The sequence below is a fragment of the Aotus nancymaae genome, unplaced genomic scaffold (assembly GCF_030222135.1).
Source record: "Aotus nancymaae isolate 86718 unplaced genomic scaffold, 86718_ANA_hifiasm-v0.15.2.pri h1tg000067l, whole genome shotgun sequence".
Taxonomy (NCBI): Eukaryota; Metazoa; Chordata; class Mammalia; order Primates; family Aotidae; genus Aotus; species Aotus nancymaae.
Genome location: NW_026988482.1, coordinates 38,724,753 through 38,731,025, shown reverse-complemented (window position 1 = coordinate 38,731,025; position 6,273 = coordinate 38,724,753).

Here is a 6,273-nt window from a genome sequence, read left to right as displayed (position 1 = left end):
ATGGAAGAGCATGTCCTTGTCCCATTCTTTCCTCTCTAAGACTGTATAGTTCAGTGCTTCTGCCAAAGGGCAGGGACAACCCTTGCCACTACCAAGTTTCATTCACTTTAGTTCAGGCCATTCCTTCAGGTTGGCTACATAGCTTTGTGTTCTTCTCCACCAAGCATTGGCACTGCCCAGCAATGATTGGCTGGACTTTACAGGTTTCCTCTCCATCTATCATCCCAATCATTCACAAACCTTTTGAAGAATTCTGAGGAGGGTCCATTTAATACTTCTCCTGCTTGACTCTAATTCTTTCAACTTGTTGTGTAATTGGGAATCTGAAGGTTTAATGATACGGACAAGAATTCTGTCACAGATTCAATATTTAACACTGGAGAAAATTATTTATTTGACACTTAACATATGTAGCCCTTATTAGTTGTATTTTTGGAAGTAGATTTTAAATTCTTATATGGAAAAGACCAGGTGTGATAACTGTATTTTGACAATGATATGTCTTTCATATGGTAGATACTCAGTAAACAATTTATATTTCTCAGGGTAGTTTTATGAAAACAGACTGAACCCCTCTCTAACTGTTAGAAGAGAATCATCTTTGGAAACAGCAGGGATTTTTTTTTCTACCCAGGCACTGAATTTGATCTAATAATAATATTGTAGGCCGGGCGCGATGGCTCACGCCTGTAATCCCAGCACTTTGGGAGGCCGAGGCGGGTGGATCACGATGTCAAGAGATCGAGACCATCCTGGTCAACATGGTGAAACCCCGTCTCTACTAAAAATACAAAAAATTAGCTGGGCATAGTGGCGCCTGCCTGTAATCCCAGCTACTCAGGAGGCTGAGGCAGGAGAATTGCTTGACCCCAGGAGGCGGAGGTTGCGGTGAGCCGAGATCGCGCCATTGCACTCCAGCCTGGGTAACAAGAGCGAAACTCCGTCTCAAAATAATAATAATAATAATAATAATAATAATAATAATAATATTGTATACCTGTTTAGTAGAAATTCATTATGGGCTAGACACTCTGCTACATGCTTAATATATATTCTCAAAACAGCCCCAGGACTGGTGATATGAATTCCATTACAGATGAAATAAATGAAACTTGGAGAATTTACACAGCCTGGCCAAAGTCACAAGATGGTAAATGGCAGTACTGAGATTTAAAGGCAGGCCTGATTCTAAAGTCTTTTCCCCTAAAGATAACAGGTCCCTCATGGCAGATGTGACTTGCTGCAAGAAGCCTTCCCGCAAGAAGCCTTCCCTGAGCCACCACCTCTCCCTGCAGTGCTAGTTGAAACATTCTTCCTCTGAGTTTCCATAGTTTCTATTCCCTCGTTATGATGCTCTCTGTTCTGTGATAGCTGCTTCTACTACCAGAGTAAGATCCCTGATGACAAGGACTTGGGGTTTTTTGTTTTGTTTTCTGGGTTTTGCTGCTTTTGTTTGATGGCTGCATCTTTCCCAGGAGAGCTCTGCCACTTTGCCCTGCACACCTGGACACCATAGAAAATATACAGCTAAGTCTTCAAGATAATTCAGGAAAATAGAGTCCATCTTCATATGTTCAGGAAAATAGAGTCCATCTTCGTATGTGGGGTGGCAGAAGCTGCCTCTCTTCTGGACTACAAAGTGCCATCTGCTACTTACCGCTGTCATTGCGTTATCACACTGCTTCATTTTTCCCCACTTCCTTTTTTATTAACTGCTGTTTTTTGAATAATTAATACTTGCAAATGTTCTATGCTTATCCTGTTTGAGATGGCTTGTGCTTCTTGAATGGGATGATTCTCTATAAATTTCAGAAAATTCTCAGCCATTATATCTTCAGTAATTGCCTCTTCCTGATTTCTCTGGTCTCTCCCTATGAGAGTCCTACTATACATAGATTGGGACTTCTCAGTCTAGTCTCCATATCTCTTTATCTCTAAGATATTTTTCAACTCTTTGTCCTTTTGTGCTTTATTTCTGTAATGTCGTGAGATCTGCATTTCTCTCTTCAGTAGTGTCTACTTAACCTATCCACTGAGTTTTTAATTTTAGTGGATCTATGGAGAGGAATACTCATCATGTCGTTCTTTTTAGGGTTTCAATTCTAGCTTCAGTGTTTTCGATCCTTATAAACTTTCTCATTCCATGTTCCTTTTCAGAATTTCAATTGTTTTATGACCTGTAATTCTTGAGCCTCTTATTCTTTTATTTGTTGACGTGTAAAATCAGTTTCTTGGATGTTGTATAATTTACTGTTGGGAACACATGCTTGTCAGATTGGCTGTGGTCTGGGTTGTGGAAGTGGCCAGGGAAATCTTCATTTGTTTCTATCAGGGATTCCTGGCATGTCATGAACAGGACGAATTTTAATATTAATTTTTCAGTCAGAGCTTCTTGATTTTGACTTTTGTTATTCCTGCAATCTCAAGAAAGGCACAATCTTAGGGTTTCTCATTCTCAGTTAAAACATTTCCCTCTCACCCAGAATATAGGTAGAGGCAGACAAGTTTTACCTAGCTGGCTGTCAATTTTTCCAGTCTATTTGTTGATTGAAGGTGCGGCCCTCAGTGAATATTCTTGGCTTTCTACAAATAAGAACTTTCCGCTTCTCTTTGTCCCAAGGCCCTGTCTCTCTCCTGTGTGGGCATTACAATCCTAGCCCCCAGGGAACCATGACAACCCTTTTGTCTGCCACCAACCACTCTTCCCTCTCTCTCATAACCACAGCATGACTTTGCATGCTTCTTACTCTTGTTTTTAATTCCCTCTTTATTTCTTGGTATTTTCCTGTTTTGTTTTGTTTTGTTTTGTTTTGTTTTTTTAATAAGGTCTCATGCTGTCACCCAGGTTGAAGAACATTGGTGCCATCATGGCTCAATGCAGCCCTGAATTCCTGGGCCAAACCAATCACCTCAGCCTCCTGAGTAGCTAGGACTACAGGTGCACACCACTGCACCCAGCTAATTTTTTATTTTGTGTGGAGATGGGGTCTTGCAATGTTGCCCAAGCTGATTTTGAACTAATGGTCTCAAGTGATCCTCCTGCCATGGCCCCACAAAGTGGGATTACAGGTGCGAGCCATTGTGCCCGGCCTTCCTTTCTTTATTGTAAGTCAGCTAAGCATTCAAAAGTCAGCTAAGCATTGTGTTATATTTTATCTAGCATGTCTCGGTATTTAAAGGGTTGGATTTTTCAGGTTGTCATCATTTGCCATTTTGCCAGAACCAGGACCTTATTACAAGCTCATGATAAAACATTTCAAATAATATACAAGGACATATGATGAAATGTGAGTGTCCTTATCCTCTTAGATCTGCCTAGACCTCAAATCACCTTGTCAGTAATAATAATCTTTACCATTTTCTTAATCATAGTTCTAGAAGTAATTTTTGCATATACAGCATACATATGTGCACATAATACATGAAGATGTTTTGTGCAAGCAGAAATATTTTTACTATCTGCCCTGTACTTAGCAATGCATTGTGGCACTCACTGCATACTGCTGCACTTAGTTCTGATTCTTTCTCATGACTGTATAGTAGTCTATTATATGGATGTACCATAATTTACTAACCATGCCCCCTATTATTGGATAATTATGTTTTCAGTTATTTTGATATTATAAACTCTCCTACAATAAACATTCCCTTACATACGTCTTTGCTCATGTCATTTAGCATAATTCACTTGGTCTATTTCCTTCTCTCTCATCCTCCCATCCCCACCTCCCACTTGCGGGTTCCTTGTGGTCAATGACTTTATCTTTCATTGATGATCCTAATACCTGGCATGGGGCCTGGCATTGAGTTGGCACTAAATTCACATTTGTTTCATTAGTAACTGCTCACTACAAAGTCAAATCAGCAGTCAGACTCAGTCCACATCTCCAGCAAATGTATTTTAATTGCAGTAATAACAACAGCTATTGACTATTCATTTGTCCGGGGTTATTGACCGAGCACCTCCTCTAGTCTAAACATGAGCTCATGCAATCTTTACTACAACCCTGTGAGATGGTAGATTTCATGATCATGCTTTACAGACAAGGAAACTAAAATGCAGGTTACCTACCTGTAAGAGGCAGAGTTAGTATCTGAACACATTTTTGTGTGAAATCAATGACTGACCTTTTGACTGCTCTCTTAATTAACAGTGTACTGTTACAGCCAACAGTGGACATATTTCCGTTGTTCATTCTTTGGTGTATTCATTCATTCAATCAATCAACAAATATTTACTGAGAGCTCACCACGTTCCAGGTAGGGAGTGATAGGTCTTGAAAAAAATATCCCTACCTTGGTAGAATTTACAGTGTAAAGGGAGTGACAGATTAAGCAAAAATGTGAAAACGTGATGAGTGGCTAAAAAGAGATAAGCAAAGGCTTTAGGAGCACCGAGAACAGAGAAGGCCTCCAGTGTCTGTGATAAACTGGGTGAGCCTCGCTGAAGGACAGCAGTGAATGGGGAGGGCCACAGGATGGGTAGAGCCTAGGAGTCCAGTGTGCCCCCTGTTCCTTGTGTGCGCTGCAGTCTCATCTCTCTTCCAGCCACTGCCAGCTCTCAGGACCTCTGGTCTGAGGGCCAGAGGGCCTGTGTCCTTCTGCTTTTGAAAGGTGGCTCAGCACTCCATCAGTGCTTTCTAATTTTAAAGTAGTAGCTCCCTTGATTGAAATCTCAATTTGGGAACAGGCCTAGGATTGGCCTGTGGCTCGAGATTTTCACCAATAAGCGGAGTGGGAGGTGGGGAGGTGTCCCTTTAAGCAGCCGGGAGGCAGCCCAGAGAGCTTGGAGCTCCTCTCCCCAGGACCTGAGTGATTTTGCTGGATCCGGAGCTGCGCACAGAGCAGAAGCCGCTCCGGGAATGTTAGCCCCCTTGTGTGGAGCCCCTGCAGGGCCCCCTCCTGCTCTGGGCAGTTGGCGACCGACGCCCCGCTGGGCTCCTTAGCTGCAGCCGCTACCCCTGCCCCTGGGTCTCCAGCCCCCTTTTCCCCCGCCTTCCCCCACACCCCCGCCCCAGTTTCCCGGGCCGGAGGAGGCGCCGCAGCGTCGGAGCAATGCAAGGCTAAGCCGGGTAAGTGCCCCCCACCATAGCCGGGGAGCACGGAGGGGGGCGCAGGGACACGTTTGCTCCAGGTTTCAGGAACTCCCCTGAAAAAGAGGCCTTGCAGCTGGAAACTAAGCTCTGGGAGAGATGCGCTTTGCCACCTAGACACAGGGGAGTCAGGAGCCCCGCGGTGGGGACCTGGTGAACTGAGTGTCGAGAGTCTGACTGTCGGCCACCTTTCGCGCAGCCACTTTATTAACCAATAGTGGTAATCATAATATCACGAGGGGATGGTGGTGTTATTGTATTAGGACTTCTTAAGGGGGAACATGAAAACATCCCTGGATTTGCTTTTTAGATAGCCTTTATTCTCTTAGAATTCATTTTCCCTTAAATATTTAAAAGGTATTTACTGTTAATGACTTATTTTCTATTCAAAATATTTCTTAAAGTCTCCCGAAAGATCTACTTTAAAACATTATTTACTTCTTCCCACATACTTTTATATTTTGAGCTTATATCCCTGAAAAGAGAAAAGTTGTTTATTTTCCCAGAACTTTAAAAATTCATTTCTTTGCTTCTTGGTGGACTTCAGTAATGGAAGCACCTCTGGATTTGTGAACGTGTTCTCTCCGAATTGGGGAAGGTGGAGAAGTCCCCTCTCCTGGCCCTTCCCAGCTCTACATGAGGGAGTGTGTAGTTTGGAGATGAGAGGGTTAATTCTTACTCTCCAGATTACCAAATGCACCCTCTCAGATGCTGAAAGAGTTAGGACTTGGTGAAGGTTGGGATTACACAAATCTGGAGTGCCTGGGGAGCCATGACCTGGGAAACATTAAAACCAAAATAATCAAGAAAGATTGTGGGAAGGTGCTGGGTAAGATTTAAAAGATGTGGTTTCAGATCCCCGCACCCATCTGTTCACTTGTGTGTACCTGAGCAAGAGGTTGAGAATCGAATGCAGAGGGTCAGTTTACCCTTTTTTTTTTTTTTTTTTTTTTTTTTGTAAGATGAGGCAGCTGGAAGACTTGCCTTCCAAAATTGGAGCAGAGTCTGATGTGTGGATTGCCAAATTCCATTTCCGCCCATATTAAATTATTTTGGCTTCTAGAAGCCCTTATTTTGCTGGGCTGGCCTTTATTTGCAGTTGTTTAGGTGGTGTGAATCATTTGTATACTTTGAGTTCCCTGCTTTCTGTACACAGATGTTTTTATCTGTGCAGCTAGTT